We start from the raw sequence: 14,567 nt of genomic DNA, 5'->3' as shown, positions 1-14,567 counted from the left end.
AGGCTCTTTCCCTTTTTAAAACCTTTTTCATCTACTGTGGGAACTTAAATCTTCAAACACACACACAAAAAGCTAAGGAATAAGAAGAGTCGATGGCAGTATTCATCAGTTGTATCTTGTTCACCTCCAGACTGAAGCCTGTGAACAGTCTCTAATGCAGAGGAGCACATCGATTTCTGTCTGTGGGAGAAAATGACTTCCTCCGCTTCATGCTGTTATCTACAATTCTACTTAATCTTGGTTCAACATTCATTATTAATGTCATCGACAGGGGCTCGGCTGGTGAGCCCCTGTACATCCCTACAGAACATCCAGACCTGATATAATGAGTTGGACGGAGCATGAATGTGAACCGATGATCCCTCTATAATTCTGTATTTCTAGAGATTTCACCTTTCTTAAAAAACACTTGCAGAGGTCAATAGGGAATAAAAGTAGTTGTCTGGAAACAATTAAAGCGCCTTTTACAACATATTTTTCAAACAATAAATCAAAAAGAAAATGAAACAGCTGCATTTCAAGTTTAAAGAAATTGTTTTGCTTAAAACCTGCACCGGCATTCTTAACAGGAGGCCGCTGCCACTTTACGGCATGTGTCCACAGACTTTGCTTTTTGCGCTGGAAGCGATCATGACCCCAGTTTCAGAGTGCTTCTCACCAACGTTTTTTGCTGCTAGGTTACAAATGTTAACTCTGCGTCCCACGTTAATGTCTGTTAGGTGTGTTTAAGATAGATCTGTGTGCTTAATATTTATATATTCCTGTCCCTTCTTGATTCTCCCCTTTGGTTGATTAGTTATTGTGGTACAGTCAAGTCTGCACAGCCTACTTAAGATCAGTATCAGATCCAAAAAAACAGATTGCAACATTCCTGCAGCCACATGTCTGATGTGTCTTTGGGCAAGACACTTAACCCCACGTTGCTTTGCTGCTTTGTCGGCGGCGTATGAATGTGTATGAATGGGATTAACTGCTTCTGATGGTCACTTTAAGTAGCATCCTCTACCATCAGTGTGTGAATGTGTAGGTGTGACCTGCGGTGTAAAAGCTGTTTGAGTGGTCAAAGACTAGAAAGGCGCTACACAAGCTCAAGTCCATTTCCCATTACTAATGGGTGTATTACTACTAATAGATTGCCCCAGTATGGATCTGTTGCTACATCACTGATGCACTCTGCCTCAGTGGTTGAAAACAATTGTATGTGTTCAACCATCCCGTGTGTGCGTACAAAGCTACTCATGTCCATATTTGTACTAGCAACACATAAAAAAAGGTGATGCTTTGCATCTTCTCAGACCATTTGGACCGACTGTGTTGACTCTCGCCTCCTCTCTTAGTTTCTATGGTGACACAATTGGTGAGAAGCTCTGGCAATAGAAGAAGCAGCCCTGATTTGCTCTGACCTTTCCCATCGACTATAAAAGATGTTCCTGTTTACACTTTTCATTGTAACCTGCGTCATTCAAATAAGCCCATTAGCGTGGAACAATTTTCTTTTTGAGTCTACTCTCTTAATGTTAGATTTAAAAAATGTCCCTAAAATGAAGAGGCCTGATTCGGAGCATCCTGCCAACAGATAGCAGCTTTAAAGGTCTGTGAGATGCTTGTTGTTACATCATGTAACTGCAACACTTTTAGTTCGAGGAAGAAGAGGACTTAAAAGTGCTGTGTTGCAAATATTGTGTGGGTTGAGCGGAATTAATTCCACAATCAGTGTTGGTGTAAAAAGAAAACACAAGGTGGAGCGGGGCAGTGCTGAGCCCTGGAGCAAAAATCCAGGAACTGCTGCCTCCAACACTCAAAAACAACCCCTCCAAGGTTAGCGTGCTGCCAACTGGCCCACCGCCACAGCCTTTCCTCCGCTCTCAGATCTCCAGAGCTGGCCTCTCTGCGATTATCAGCAACCAGTGAAACAAGGTGAAGCTGGTATAGAGCTGAATCGCCGCATTCAATCAATTGTTACATACTTTGTGGTTTTGTCCATTATTCCATTTCCTGGGTGTTAATGATGGAAGTTAACCAAATGTACTTGTTCTACAGAAACAAATGAGATGACATGATGAAGCTACAACAGCTAGTCAGTGAAAGAACTATCTCATTCAAACTTCTTTCATGATTCTCCCTAAAACTAACAACCATGTTACTGTAAAGATACAATATGTTGATTTTTTTACAATAAAATATCTAAATGAATTAAAAATGGAGTAACCCTTTTTTTGTTGAGTACTTATATTACGTCAAATATTTCCAACAGTTATCAAAGCCAGAGAAATTCTTAATTTTTAAGTTTTAACAGGATGTGTATTGTTGCAACAGCCGCCATGATAGTCGCCATACGCCAGACATGACATTTTTATCGTTGCCGTGGAAACACTGAATGTTCCGCAAAGACTGCTGCATGAGGAAGTGTGAGCTGCTGCTAAAAGCTGCCGTCCTGTTGCTGTATGTGCTGCTGTGATAAAAACATCATGTAAATGATACTTGGATACATCAGCTCGTCAGTAAACTTCTCTTCCTCAGGTCGGTTTCCCCGTTGGTCTTGACTACCGTCAACTCTGAATTCATTTTCATTGTGGGTTTTTCAGAGAGTATCAGTGAGAACCACTCCCATGATTCCCCGCCAGCCTCGATGTCATCTTTTGTTTTTTAAATGGAGCCCCCTGGTAACAGAATTTACATTCTCCTCATTTAAATGGTTCTAATAATCTGTCTAATAGATTGTAATGTGTGACTGTACAATCTGATCGCTCTGAATACTTACCACTATCAAAATGGGTTCCACAAGGTTCTGTGTTGGGTCCTGTGCTGTTCACGATCTATATTAATAATATTGCTTCTGTATTTACAAATTGTAAGACCTATCTCTATGCTGACGACACAGTTTTGTATTGTTTTGCTGAGACTGCACACTTAGCAATGGAAACTTTACAAGAAGCACTTCACAAATTACAAAATGCACTCCTTGATTTAAAATTATTACTGAATGCAGAGAAAACTAAATACATGCTCTTTACACGTGCCAGAAATACCACAGACAATGACTTGCATATAACAACTCTGGAAGGTCACAATATTGAAAGAGTACCTAATTATAAATATCTTGGCATCTGGTTGGATCAATCCCTTTCATTTAAATTTCACATTGATACATTAACCACTAAACTATGACAGAAAATTGGATACTTGTACAGAAACAAAGTGAACTTCTCCTTAGTGAGTAGAAAGTGAATAACTGAAACCATCTTCCTATCTGTTCTGGACTACGGGGATGTCATTTATAGACATGCTTCTGCCTCCACCCTAAAATCATTAGACACAGTTTATCACTCCGCCCTCAGATTTATCACTGGTGACAAATATTCCACTCATCATTGCATCCTGTACGATAAAGTTGGTTGGCCTTCACTAACAGTTAGACGTGAACGGCATTGGCTGCTATTTATTTATAAATCACTTGCGGGTAATCTACCAGCATACATCAGTTCTTTATTAATCTGGGCTGATAATCAGTATCAGACTCGATCAAGTGACTGGCTGATGTTAACGGTTCCACATGTAAAAATGAACTTTGGGAAAACATCGTTCACCTTTTGTGCTGCACACACCTGGAACACAATACAAAACACATTCAAACTCAGTACAATGGTTACCATGGGTCAATTTAAAAACTTGATCACAGCTCACTGTACTCATGAGTGTAAATGTTATTAACTGTAGTTACCTGCTTACTGCTTATTCTTCTGGTCTTATAATCTATGTATTTTGTCTTCGTTGTTTTTTGTCTTTTTTGTCTCTTATTCGTTTTAATTGTACTCTCGACGTCATTGTAAATGAGGGCTTGCCCTCAATGATTTCTCGAGAATAAATAAAGGTAAAATGAAATGAAACATTCTGTGGGTTAAAGATAACTTCCAGGAAGAAAGTCGCTGCGTCATCTGCATACAGCTTGATGGTGCAGAGCAAATCAATGTGAGTAATAAAGAAAAAGCTGTTATTTCTTGTTTTGTTGGGCGGTGCTGGGTATCATGAAAGAGTGGAGAAGTGTAGCCTTTTAATGTTTCCATTAGCAAAGAGAAAACTCTTTGTAAGACACATGAAGTAAGCTAGGCTCTCTTTACTTTAAAGTACCAATGCTGGCAGGTTAATATTTGTTAAATAAGAACGTATAGATACAGAGACATGACCTATCAATCTGAGAACTGTATTTAAACAGGTACCTTTCCTTATACAAATCAAACTCTGCTTGTGTCAACAGGCAAATATTATCACTTTTTGAAATATTCAGGACAACAAAAGTCGTGACACAAAAGCACTGATTGTGTCCGAGTAGCTTCCGCACATTCCAGTCCTAAGCGTTTAAATCTGTACAGTGATACAGACCCCAACAATCAAAAAACAACACAGCTGAGTCAATGTGGATTTTTGATATCTGAATTGTTTACATTCATGCTATTTAACATTTTGCAAGTGTTCAGATGAACAGTTGTCCGCCATTTTTCAACAATTCCTCGCTGTGGGATCACAGAGTACATGAGTTAAAGTGTGCAAGTTCCACAAATTTACCTTCTTTGTCTATTTCAACCATAGACTGTAAAGGAACATGAACGAAGCCTGAGTGACTCCATGCTGGAAATGCTGTCTCACCCGAACTTTCAGTCAACCTAAGGACAGTCTGAGAGCTCTCTCTGATTTCCGACTCTATCCACTTTCCTATCTCTCCAATAAAAAGGCCCAAAATAATTCTTAAAAAACAAACAAACAAAAAAACACTCTTGTCCTTCATAAAACCAAAACGCATGAATTATCAAAAAAATCCCCATATCCCCCTAATGCAGTGTGATGATAAAGACATGAGCCATTCAGACCCATTTCATTTCACACCAGGCTTTAAACGTGTTAAATCCTGCTGTTAAAACGAGCAGTTTCGAATGGGTTTGTAAATTAACTCCAGTGCGACTGCAGCAAGCAAGAGGACTATCAATGAAAAGCAGGTTTTTGGACTTCCGCATCGTCTTCATTTTTCAACAACTTAGGATGCCGCTTGATTAAATCAGATTTGAGGTCAACCACCACAAATAGGAGCTAACTCAGTGGGAAAGTGATGTTACCATCTAATTAGCGCGCTAATAAGTTAGCCTTGTGCATGATGGACTGTATAACTCTCAGAACTTAATGTTGCTTTACCCTTTACAATCCTCTCCAGTGCAACCCTCTCACTGAAGTCATATGAGCTTCAAAAAACCAAGATGGTGATGGCTTCAAAACAGACGTCAACAAAGCAATTATGACGTCAAGCTGACTATGTCCACTTCTTCTATAATGTTTTTATAGCATGATATCCTCACACAGGCCAGAATGGTCTAAACTACCTCTACACTGATGTAATAAATCATTAAAACTATTGTGATGGTTAACAGTGATGGATGGGACACATTAAGATATCAATCAAAAGAGCCATTAAAGGGGAGCAGGCCCTGAAAAGCTTTCATAGCAGCTCTAAGTGATGGTCTGAAGCTGAAGGAATGCCTTGTAGTTGAAATGACCAATGCTCGAGGGGGCATCACTGTTATGATTCGAGTCCAGTTCCTGTTGCCCCCTTAAATTCCTGCTTTAAATGCTGCTGATCTGACGCAGCACACACAGCAGCAGTCCTGTTTACTGAAGCCAGGGGTCAGGGATTCTCAACATGCATTAGTCAGTAATTGGGAGCAACTGGCCCAAAGGATGATCAAAGGAGCGGCTGTAGACATGTAAACACACTCCAGACCTTTAAGGAGGAAAAGCTGTGTGAGGTTCAATCAGCCTGGTGAAAGCTCAAAGACAGATCATACCTCATTAAGGCTTTAATATGAAGATGGACGTCTTCTTTCACTGACAACTTCACTCTGCAAGGTTGATTGTTTTTACCATTAGCCATGGATTGTTCACATCATCTCTAGAAGCTTCTGCGTGTCCATCCACCCGACAACAAGAGGTGGCAGATAGCTCAAGAACATCCTGCGCTAATCTTCAATAAACCGGTCATATTTTGCGTTTGTACAATTTCTGATATTTAAATAAATGCAGAACGAATTTTAGACAATTCGTATCAACAATCTGGCAGAACAAGTTTGGGAGGATGGAAGCATTGTTCCGTGTGTGCTGATCGGAGCTAAAGAAAATTACAGAGGTGTGTGTTATTGGTTCATTTCACAGTTGGATTAAGAGGGACACGCCCTAAATCTGAAGTTGAAAAAGCTAAGACTATATGTCATGTTGCTGTATCCATATGTTACACACATGATGTTACATGCGTGTCAAATAAACTATCGGCTGTGTTTAGGAGACGAACCTTCTTGGTAGTTCAGAAAAGAGATCATTGATAAGTTGGTACTTCCAAAATGTGGCACAATCAGATAAATACATGCATATTCAAGCTACCTTACTATTATGTCAGACAAAATAAACATTTGACAATTTTTACATTAAATATCTAAATTCATTCAAATTTGACTAAACCTAGAGAATTGACATTACCTCAAATATTTCCAACAGTTATCAAAGCAGGAGAAATCCTTAATTTTATAATTTTAACGGGACATGACTCGTCGAAGTGGCCGCCATTAGAGAACTTCCATGATTCCCCTCTGGCATAGATGTCATGTAGTAGTATTGATCTACATATTGTATCTTTAACTGCTCAAGCTTCATGTTGGGCTTTGTGGTTTGGTTTTGACATACTGTACATGACACATGATGTACCACCACCGCTTTTACTTTTGGTTCCAAAGTGATGCACGCTATCCCTCTAGCTTGTGGTGATATCAAACTGCAGAAAACAAAGAGACTTTTCTTATGCTACGCATTTATGTTGTTTGACTTCTGGGTCAAAGCCCAGCACAGGGACTCAGGAGCATGCTCAGAGGCCAGTTCAAGGCCGATTGAGGAGTACATGAAAGACAAATCAACAGCATTATCATAGTGTGTTATTATGACTTTAAGAAATGGGACTCATGATTGGAGTCGTACTAACATATGTTCAAGCCTTTTAAAAGTCCAGTTGTAGTCGGACTAACACCATGAGTCAGCTTTTTCTAACTTTGCGTATCCGTACTGAATGATAGGTGAGGGACGATGCCTAACATAAATAAGATAACATAAGAATTGAATCTTGGTGTTGGGATAACTGGCCTTGTTCAAACAAGCCCAGTTGAACAAACAGATTTTCTCTTGCTTTAAATGAAAACAAGATTTTGATAAAATAAAAACACTGTCACTGACAGCGTTGTTGTTGTTGTGGATTTATTTGTACAGCGAACAGACTCGGCATGTGGCGCGCTGGCAGACTAAACATCCACTCTGCGAGACACATGCTGCTTCTGATGCATCTGTCAGCCAGTGGCATCCCCGTGGCTGCAGCCTGTGCTGAGGCAGCAATCTGCACAGACAAAAGTCTTATCACCAGGCACAAACAACAGTCCGACCCCCCCCCCCCCCCCCCCCTCTCCACCTCTGACAGAACAGACACACAACACCGCCACACATTCACTCTGTCTGTCTCTCTGCTGGCGGGCCTGCTTTAAATCAGATCCTTGAAAGAGGAAAATTAATCATCAAACTTATCAAAACACATGATCAGCATCTGGTTCACTCTCTCTCTCTCTCTCTCTCTCTGTAAGCCTGCGCTCCATCACATCTTCACAAACCCAAACACACTTAATCCCTCAGCAGATTTTCACAGATCGTATTCACACTTTCTGCGACTGCCGTTTGGATGATGACTCTGTCTGTGAAGGTTGAGCGCTCTCGATGAGAATGGAGTAGGTGTTTAGCCTGAGGACGGGCTCGTGAGGGACTTTTCCCTCCATTAATGAGAAACACTTTACATCAGTGTTGGAATGCAGGGTTACTATTACTTCCAGGTGACGCTCGCTAATATACAAGCTCACACACACACAAAACGCACGTCCCCCAGAGCAGATTCAAGCAGTATATATCTGTGGTTCACTGACTGTGGTGTCTTCTCCGGATGTGGTCGCTCCCACTCACACATGTATGGAGAGTTGGCTTGGTTTCCAACATGCCTGCGTGGGATGAGATCCCTAGTTAAAGGAAAAATGCTCCTTATTGCAACTCGGGTCTCATATTTGTAATTTAGCATTTCTCTTTATTTTCTCCTCTAAATACATTTGACATAAATCAGGATTTGGTTTAAGAAGAATCCTAATTAATCTGATTGAAGGTGGGCGTAAGGTGATGTAGTTTGGGCCAGCCGAGCAGGAGACACGCTTAAATAATCAGGCTGATTTTGGGCCTGATTCCCTTCTTTGCGACAATCCTTAGCGAAGTCCCTTTTTTTTTTTTTTTAGATTTATTTTGGGGCTTTTTGCCGTTATTTGATAGGACAATGGATATAATAGGACACAGGGGAGACAGGGGAATGACACAAGCCAGACTTGAACCTGGCCCTCCCGCTTGGAGGGCTATAGCCTCCTAAATGGGGCGTGACTTAACCGCTAGGCCATCTGCGTTCTGGTTCCATTTTTTTATTTTAGGCTTCTAATGCCTCCACTAGAGATAAAGGAGAGTGGACAGGTCGGACTCAAACCTGGGCACTCCACCTTGAGGACCACAGCCTCCGCACATGGGGCGCAAGCACCAACCACCACGCCACCATTGCCCCATGGTCCCATTTTCTAAATGGTTCTGAAGATGATCTGGCCAGATCTTACTCTGGTGTGAGGTGTGTCAGGAATGATCCGATCTGCTCTGGAGGACGGGTGTGCTGCTGTAGCCCGGCGTACACTGTAGGATTTTAGGCCGATTTTTACTCATTTTGAAAACAGGCCGAATTTCATCCCAATCCCCCGCCGTCAGTCGTGCAGTGTGCAGCGAGGCACGGCGGCCGATCGCCGTTCGAACATGTTTGACATTTTGGTCGTACGACTGCACACAGTCATATGAGCCATGAGCCAATTCCCCCGACTCCAGTAACCTGCACAAACTGACAGGCAGCGTCTGAAATCCCCATGGCAACAGCAGGCATGCCCTTTTTTTATCTGTCCCCCCCAGGGACTGACAGTGTCTGGATTAGAAAACCTGAGTTATAAAGATGTTAGAGTCCAATAACTCTCAAGATAACAGCAGCTAAACGATCCTGAAACAGAATCATTCAGATGTGAGATGACGTCAGCTGATGAAGAGTTTCTACAGTGTTCACAGATGTGGCTGCTCGCACTGTGACAGCTGTGTGGAAAATATGTCTTGGTTTGTCCCAGTTTTTTGTTCGCTGCATGTTACCTGGTTAGTCATGAATGAACAACCACAGCAGAAAGTAGAAAGTAGGATCTGGAATCCAAACCCTCCTGTTTCTTATCAGACTCTCTCCCCCTGGGCCAAACAGCCCCTGTTTTGTTCAAACACGTGGGTATGTATGCAAATAAAAGGCCTGCCGAGTGTGTGCAGCATGAAGTCACTTTGCAAGTGAAGTCACCGCTACAGCGATAAACCCAGCGTGGTGTTTGACATGCGGGGTGCCTCCGCCGCCATCTGTGCGGGTACACAGGCACACCCTAAACAGAAGGAGATATTCCCTGAACGCTCGCAGCCAGGGCGGGAGACCTGAGCCGAGGAAGAAACAAAGCGACAGGGGCGAAGACCGGGGCCAGGTCCACAGTGGGGAGTGGAGAACCTGCAATTACAGCAGCCAGCGGAAGCAGCAACACAAAACTGGGCCGTATAAAAAAAAAACAGAAGATCACGTTTCCGCAGCTTTTGTGCTTGCCTGAGTGTTCGGTTCCTATACCTTTTGTATCAGAAGCATGTAGACAAATCTGCAGTCTTAGCAGCCAGGTTGAGTCAGGCTATTCCCACAGGGCACAATAGACCCCGGCTAATAGCATTCCTGTAATGGCAGAGGGAAAGCTGTGGACAAACATTTACGGTTGGCCAGATTGAGTTTTTAAACAGCCTCTTTTCTCCTCCAGTCCTTGTGTCCCATTCAGACAGGTCAGTGGGCTCCTCCCTGCTGTTTTGTGTGATCCTCATTCACAGCTCTCCATCACTCAGTGCCTCCAACTCTCTCTCTCTCTCTCCCTTTCCTCCACTCTCACTCGGAGGACAACACTGACACCGGGGGAAAATGAACTCTGGCATTCCTGAGCGAGGGGGAAAGTGTTTTAGAGTGAGGCTTGAACTGCTGACAGAGAAGAGAAAATCACAAAAAGAGAAACGCAGGTCGGAAAGAAAAGACGATCTACAACGCCGAGTGTTCCCGGTAGTGGTGATGGTACAAGTCGCTGCTGACAAATCTAAATGATTTTCACACCTCATCATGGTCATTACATCATAATCACCATATGGTAGCTGGAAGATGATGGTCTATTTCATCCAAATGATTCCCCTTGGTGGGAACACATTTCTCAAAACAAAGAGAAAAGATGATCAAAGCAACTTAAAGGATCAATCTGTCCTTTTATATTATAGCCTCTGTACGCGGGGCGTGACCTAACCACTAGGCCATCGGCGCCCCTTGAACTACTATTTCTTACATATTTTTACAATAATGGGTTAACTTTCAAATCATTCTAAACCTTTATTAGTTGTTTTGGAAGGCATCCTGCGACCCCTCTCTTGGTGGCTTCCGACCTCCCAAGGGATCCCGACCCCCACTTTGGGAACCGCTGTAATAGGTCAACTGGAAGAAGGTACCGGTGTTGTGGTACTCGAAAATCGGTCTTGATCTCCAGACTGGTCTCGAGATCACTTTTTGAAGATCTCGTCTTGGAATCTAAAGAATTTTAACTCGGCCTTGTCTCGGTCTCAGACTGGGCGTACTCCGGATTCTTAATCAAGACCGGTCAAGACCACCACTGATTGGCTATTTTCACGTCATTACTGTGATGAGAAGGAAATGCCTCGTTTTTAAAAGAAGAAATAACTTCAATTAATTCATTATTTGACATTTGTCCCCTGGTTACGGCTCGTTCCCTAAATGTCTCAGTCTTGTCTCTGTCTTGGATCACTCTGGTCTCTGGTATGTCTTGGTCTAGGTTAGTGTGGTCTTGACCACCAGACTACCAGAGAACGCTTCTCTCGTGCGCTGATGGCGAGCATATACAGTTGCATATATGCAGATTAAAAAGTCATCAATAATACTTTGGCGGCCGTTAATTACCCTGGATGGCTCGTCCAAGTATCGTCTATGTGGGTGAACAGTGACTAAACATGTTGTGGAAAAGGTTGTGTTCAGGTGCTGTTCTCTGATCAGTTAAACCGAGTAACTCGCTCATCATCATCAGACTCGTATGCCAGGTGTAACCCGCAACATGTAGATAATGAAGATAAGAAGAGCGGAGGTTTTGCCTGAGGACGTGAACACTGAAAGAAAGAGTTGTGTATCAGCCGCTTGGACCAACAACACGCTGTGTTTGGTGAAAACACACAACAGCTCACAATGATCACAGCCTCAAGTTTCTCTTTCAGCCTGTTGACACCACCGAGTCGGCACCACTGTCATGTTGATGTCACCTGAGGACACACGGGTACCTCGTATTAGCTCCAATTTAATGTTATAGCATTAATTATCTGTTCTGAACAACCAGGACTTATTTTAAAATTCACCTCCTTTAGTGCGCTCCCCTCTGATTTTCTTGAGATACTTCTCCAAAAAAGGCCACTTCACTTCACCATTATTATTTTCACAGATCGAAAGTGGTAATCACTTCCTAGTAGGAGAGCTCAAGCCTTCTTTTGTTTGACATACATTTACAGTTTAAGGTAGAGTCAGGAGCTTTTTCCTAAAAAATTAAATATAGACTTATACAAAAGTAATGTCACTCAGTTATCTTATGTTCCTCCATACACTTGTGATGGTGACTGTGTCTGCACAGAGACTCTGTCCTCTGACTGGATTTTGATGTTTTAGTTTGTTTTGGTTGACTCAGGACTTTACTGGACGAAGCAGCAAGGAAGACAAGGCGGGTTTAAATGCGGCCTCGGCCCTTAGCTGCAGCGTTTCCTGTCTCTCGTCAGTCGCCCTAACGAATAAAGGCAAAAGGCCTAAAAAATATCTTTACAAACTGCAACGAACAATAACACTGACTCCACCTTTAAATATTTGCTCGATTTAACATCATTGTTGGCTTTCTTGTTACTACATTGACACCTTTATGTTGACCATGGCATCTTTCTTTCTGGAAACGTTGTGCAGCTAAACAGCGCTCTGCACAATCCTGCACAGTCAGCTGAAATGATGTGTTCTTTGATGTACTAAAATGTAGGGCTGAGTTTTGCTTTAAGGCTGTTCTTGCCCTCTGGTAGACGCATGACACTCACCCATCCACCTTCAGTGACGCCACGGTTTATTTACCAACAACTAGTGTCTGTTTGCTCACCGACAAGGCGTGTTTTTTAAATGCATCATCACTCTCACTTCTGCAAACACCTGTGGTTGTTTGTTTATTCCCCAGGGAAGAGGCATTGCATCATTATCAGCATGCATCAGATGTGAAAGTACCTGTTTTCCAGCCGACCGGCCCTGTGTGATTTGACAAATTACACTGCAGGTGTATTTAAATATGTAGAAATGAAACGCAGTTAACAAAGGTCAACACACAATCTACACCTCAAATCTTAGAAAACAGAGTAACTATTTACTGTAGTCATTTAAGCTCAATGGAGTAGAATAAGAACGCATGCAGCTTTCTGCAAAGACACAAAAAAGTGTCTTTTTAATCATCAAATTTGATAAGCTGATCAAGTTAATCAAATGTTAGGTGCATCTCCAGTGTTTTTCCTGCATAGAGAATTCTTTGGCGCCCCCCAAAGAGGTTTTACCCAGCGCCAAAGGAAAATCACGAGCGTCAAAAGAAAAAAAAGACGATTCAAACTGCAAATCAAATCCTCCCTGAATGTATGTTAATTATCAATACATCAAACGACTGTTGAACAAGCAGAACATAAACTTAAATACGACGTCTCTGACTTCTAGCAGTCATCTCCCCTCGCATTTGGCTCGCGCTGGACAGCCAGCTGATTGACTGTTCGTTTCTTTTGACTGGTTCATGACGCTCCGCTGACACCCACAAGTGCTAAATGCGGGGTGATTTTCCGTTTAGCGAGTTAATTTCAAAGAGCAATCCACTTCATGGTAAATATTTATCCCAACAGTCATGTTAAAACTATACTAAACCACGTATGATGTAGCTGCAGCTACTTGTCCCCGCTCCTCTGCTGTCTGCAGACGGATCATCACGGGGGCACGCCGAGACGAGACACACCAACATGGCTGCAAACGAACACACACACACCGGAACGCTAACCACCGGGCGCACCTGTTTACTTGTAGTACAACGGAACACGGTTGATCTGCTATCCGTATGGACCGAGTCGGGAACGTTCAACTTTTCTCCGTAGCGTCAGCCAGCTGTAGTCTCTGAACTTCTCCACACAGACTGTCAAACAGCGCTGCGTTATAGCCAGCAAATATATTTTTATTATTTCTCAATTTCCTGATCTGATCAAATGATCCAAATTATCTGTGACTTAAATCTGTGATTATTTGACATAATACCTTAGTAACTCAAATAAATGTACTTAAACAAATGTGTATGTAAAATGAAAACACAATTTAAAGGTAAAGAGCAGCCATCATAGGAAAAGGGTGAAATGCACTGAGGATGTGACCTCCCCTCTCCCAATCTCATTACACCCCTCTCCTCCCATTTCAGTGTTGCAATAAAAACAAATTATTTACCCGATTGAATTGGGGTTTCAGTAACTTATGCATAATGATAATATTATTTATAAAATGGTCAGAAATAACAGGAAATGCACAGATTTCTGTCAAATAAGATAATACAGACTCAGACTATACTGTTATACGCGGGTCGAACGTTTACTACAGCTCGTATATTCAACCCCCCAAAGGCCCATTCTGAGCCAGGAAAAACCCTGATCTCAAATGATGAGGCTGTGTGAGGTAGTCACTGAGCTATACTCATGGACACGTCTTTCCCTTCTTTTGGAGTAAATCAGCACACATTTTGAACTCTTGTACTCTGGGGAGAAGTTACATTGGTGCCATGTCCTTCCCTCAGTCAGCACGGCTGCATGAAGTGGAGGTTCCCACACTATATGTTCCCCGGCAGCCTTCAGAGCGCTCTGCCACAAAGCTGTTCTTCTTTCACCCAGGAGACCGCTGCTTCGAAAACCAGACATGACCTAGAATAATACTTCGGCCCCAAACATTAATCCTTATCTTTTCCTAAACCGTACCAAGTGAACTCAAGGCCACGACCTTAACGGTTTCCGAGCATTTTCACACCTCTAGTTCGTTTGCTCTGGTCTGAATCATTGACCGATTTGTTTTAGTGTTGCTTAATTACATCACTTCTGTCTGTGTTCACTCGGGGAGATTTACAAGATGACTTGTAAAAAAAAAAGCTCTCTTATTGGTCACAATTTCCTGTGAGTTAAATCCCTGAAGTAAACAAAGACTAGTCGACTCCTGATTGGCTGTGGCTGCTCCAAAGACACGTCTACACGGGTTGAAGTTGGCTCTACTCATCTTTTTTTATATTGTTTGA

Source organism: Labrus mixtus, chromosome 12, assembly GCF_963584025.1.
Source record: "Labrus mixtus chromosome 12, fLabMix1.1, whole genome shotgun sequence".
Taxonomy (NCBI): Eukaryota; Metazoa; Chordata; class Actinopteri; order Labriformes; family Labridae; genus Labrus; species Labrus mixtus.
The sequence above is the reverse complement of the archived record's forward strand: the minus strand, read 5'-3'. Positions refer to the sequence as shown.